Source organism: Mobula birostris, chromosome 24, assembly GCF_030028105.1.
Source record: "Mobula birostris isolate sMobBir1 chromosome 24, sMobBir1.hap1, whole genome shotgun sequence".
Lineage (NCBI taxonomy): Eukaryota > Metazoa > Chordata > Chondrichthyes > Myliobatiformes > Myliobatidae > Mobula > Mobula birostris.
The window spans coordinates 8,203,728-8,208,294 of NC_092393.1; positions in this window are offsets into that span (position 1 = coordinate 8,203,728).

The following is a 4,567-nucleotide window of genomic DNA, read 5'->3' on the forward strand; positions in this document are numbered from 1 at the left end:
TAATGAAGTATAGTTGTTGACGTGTCTTCTTCGTGATTGCATCAAACTGTTGGCCCCAGGATAGATCCCCTAAGATGTTGACATTTAGAAACTTGGAATTGCTCGCACTTTCTACCACTGTTGGCCATGGTGGAATTAAAATATGGAAGAAAATATCAAACTTGAATGAGTCAAAGAGAGTGGAAGTAGACAAACCAATTGTCTTTGTTCTTGCCATGTACTTGATGGAAAGGAGGCTGCCATTTTGTGAAGCTGCTCTGTAACCTCCATTTTGTGAGCTGTCTTGTGAACTGTTCTTTTGCTCGGGAATAGTTCTATCAAAGGGCTTTAAGGTTGACATAGTGATGCTCCTGATGATCTGCTGAACTAGAGATAATTTCCAAATAAGCAGTCATTTGTGAGTATTCTTTGGTATGATAGAATATGCAGGTTTATGAATAAGGGAGTCCGACCTGATTAACTTGAGTTTAGTAGCTGGCTGATTCAAAAGAAAGAGACTTTAATTACCAGTTGTCACTTGTGGGAGAGGGCAACAAGTGGATCAAATCACAAATAAGAGAAAATCTGCAGATGATGGAAATCCAAGCAACACACACAAAATACTGAAGGAACTCAGCAGGCTAGGCGGCATCTATGGAAAGAGTACGGTCAACGTTTGCCTGAAGCGTCAACTTTTTCTATAGATGCCGCCTGGCCTGCTGAGTTCCTCCAGTATTTTGTGTGTGTTGCAATAAGTGGATGCTGGCTTGAACCAAAGCCAACACAGACGTAACACAGGTCAGTCAGATTATCTCGTAGAGCCAATGAGATTGAAATGCAACATTTGAACTGAGAAGTGAAGGGCTTCAAATGCAAAGCAGTGAGAACTTCGGAGACTAACTATCACAAAAAAGAACCCCGTGCTAGGGGCTGGGAGAGAAAAAGGATTGATTGTCTGACCTATTGGAGATCTCTATACTGGTGTTATAAATTGGAGAAGTGATCTGAGTGAGCATTAGTACAGAGATTAAGAGTTGCGTAGTGAGTTGCCACACCTACACCCACGCTGCTAATCTCTCAATGAGGACTGGTATGTGTCCTCCCGACTTCCCTGTCCTGAATTTCGACATCAATTCCTCAGTCATACTGACACTGAGCGCAATGCTGTTGCAACATCGCTCAACCAGATGATCTGTCTTGCTCCTGGACATCTCCTCATTGCTAACTGAGTACTGGCAACAACAGTGGCATTATCGTTGAATTTACAGATGGCATTTGAGCTGTGCCTAGTCAACAGTCATGAGGTCGGGAGACTAGAGCAGAGAGCTAAGCGCACATCCCTGGGGTGTGCTTGTGTTAACCATCAGCAAGGCTGCATGCTATTACAGGTCTGCACTGACTAGTCTCCCAAAGACGAAGTCAAGTATTCAGTTGCAGGAGGAAGTACAGAGGCCAGGGGTTGAAGCTTGTTGATTAGTACTGAAGGGAATGACGGTATTGAACGCTGAGCGGTAATCGATAAATAGCATCATGACGTATGTGTTGTTGTCCATGCGGAACAAGCTGAGTGGAGAGCAGTGGGATCACATCCATTGTAGATTGTGTGATAGGCAATTTGTGGCAGATTCAGGTCCTTGGGGAGTCAATTCAAACTATGACCAACCTCAAGGCACTTCATCGCACCAGAAGGGACTGTGACTTGATGATTGTCACCCTGCTCTTCCTGTTCACCAGTACAATTGATGCCCTTTTAAAGCAGGTGGGAACTTCTTACTGCAGCATTGAAAGGTTGAAGATGTCCTTGAACACTCCAGCCAGTTGGTTGGGGCGGATTTGCAGTACCTTCCTAGGTACAAAATTGGAGCCTGCAGCCTTGTCAGGGATGTTCTGATTTCGGTCTCAAAGATCACAGGGTCACTATATATTGTAGGGATTCGTGCAGGTGTCATTATATTCTCCCTTTTAAAGCGTGCATAAAGGGTGTTGAGCTCATTAGGGAATGAAGCGTCACTGTCATTTACTCTGACAGGATTCACCTTATAGAAAATAATGACATGAAAACCCTGTCGTGGCTATTCCCATTGTTCCTCTAACTTTCCGATCTCACAATTGTAGTGTATTAATATTTCAGCAATATTTGAGTAGTATGGTAAATATATTGTTTGATTAAGCGTTCTTTGTTTAAATAATTCATTACAAGTTGTATGTAAAAGTACATGAATGGCATACACCATTACACCACCAAGTCATACGTGCAGGCCTTGCTTAAAGTAAAATCAAAACTAAGACACTTATTCCCGGCTCTGTGTTTCTTTGCAATTAGTTTTATGCTTTGGAGTTATGAAACAAAATAACAATCGCTCATACGTTGTCTTCTTGTAAAGCTGTGGATCGCTAGTCTTGAATGCCATAGATCTAGCCCTCAGCTGACTGCCAATCTCCTGATGCATCCAAAGCTTCTGATTTGGGTATACTTGGCACATACATCCATCTAGGTCTTGATAAGTTGGCATATTCATTCAGATTTGAAGATAGATCCCTGAATATGCTGCAGTCCACCAATTCCAAGCAGTCCTATAAGTGCTTTTCCACCTTCCTTTACCACACCTTCAAGGTCCTCAGTATCTGCCAAATGCCAAGAAAAGTACAGCCAGGTGATTGGACTTGCCAAAGTGCGGGCGAGGGATGGCACAGTAACATTCTTAATGCTGGTATAACAGTGGTCAAGAGTGTTGTCTCCTCTGGTTTCACAGGTGACGTGTTGGTGGTAGTTTGTCAGATTTATTAACTTTTTCCTCTTAGATTTATTAAGCGAATTCAAGTTTCCCAGTTTCCAAGGTGGGATTTGAATTCATGTCTTCAAGTCATTATTTCAGGCCTCTGCGTTGCCCAGTTATATAGCTTCCAACAGTACCACAATCAGGAATCGTACAGAGTTTTGTCACTTATAAAGAGCTCTCCACAGTGCTTGTAAAGTTTGGGTCTCTGATTTGGGGTTACTTGAGAAAAGCCAAAAGCATCCCTGTAATATTTAGAGGGAAGGATGTGGGGGGAGTGATGTCGTAACTGATGACTAAAAAGAATAATTGTGACTGGTTTTCATCTCCTGAGACCAGTGACACTACGGGCAACCTTACCCAACCTGCTTCTAGAGCAGCTAACTGTCCTAGAGCACGACTACTTGCTGTAGTTTAGACAGTTAGGATGTGTGTCATCCATTCAGTAAACCATAGGTCAAGTAGAATCCTTCCTCACCACTGTTCCTACTTCAAACACAAACAGAGAGAGAGAAGGGTTGCACCTGCCAGGAGAAGAAACTTCAGCACTGATATTACTAAAGCACTTCCCCCAGATGCTGGTTAATTCCTGGTTTTGTGCAGTAAAGTCACTCAGTAACAAGACTGTGAAATCTCAACACAACCACTGATTTATATTGTACATTTAGTAAAGCAAGACATCCCAAGGCAACTTTGCAGGACTGTTATCAAACAAAATTTCATACTGTGCCACAAGGAGGACTTTGGATAGTGTTTGGGTTTTGGTAAGCTCTGCTCATAGTAACAGTTGCAGGATACAGGAGATTCAAGCAAGATTGTTCATTCCAACTTCACAAATAACTCACTACACAGACATACAAAAGTGTGTGCACATACATGCCTGTGCTCATACACAAGTGGTGATGTCACTTACTTACATAATTATTTACAAATACACTTTTCCAAAATCACTTGCAAATAGTTTAAATTGACAACTCCTTGTCAGTGACAGACCCACCAAAAGTCTGATCAAAGAGGTAGTTTTAAGGAGTATCTGAGAATTCTAGTTCTTCAGATCCTTACCATTGAAGATGTAGCTCTGAGGAACAGTAATTAAACAGCATAAAGGCAGTCCATTCACAATAACAGTTGCAGGACACAGGAGCTTCAAGCAAGGTTGTTCATTCTAATTCTTAGGCAATGTGCTCTCTTCATGCAGTGCTGATATAAAAACACACACACACACTCACACACTCAAAAGTACTGATATCATTTACATAACTAGTTACAAATACACCACAATGACACTTTTCAAGATATCTTCGAAGTAGTTTACATTGAGGACTTCTTGTCACTGACTGACCTTCCTGATGGAAGAAATAATTGTCGTACACCAGATGCAATGCAATTCCTTGCTTGCATGAATCTCAGGTTTCAGATTCACAAGTCTGATGGTAATGGGGAAGAAGCTGTTCTTGAGTCTAGCCGTCTGGGCTTTTGACCTACTGTATCTTCTCCTAGAAGGTAGAAGCAAGAGAAGGCCAATCATCGTTGATGAAACCGATAGTCTTCCTGATGCAGCGAGCTGTGTAGGCGGAGTGGATGGAAGGAAGTAGCGAGCCTGTGGTGAACTGGCCATTGTTTACCATGGTCTGCAGGTTCCATTGGTCAAGGGCAAAGTAGCTGCCATACCAGGCTGAGATACACCTGTCAGGATATTTTCTACAGTACATCTGTAGAAGTTCAAGAGAATCCTTGTGAATATGCAGAATCTTCTCCGTTACCTCAGGAAGTACATATGCTGGTGTGATTTCTTGATCATTGCATCAGTG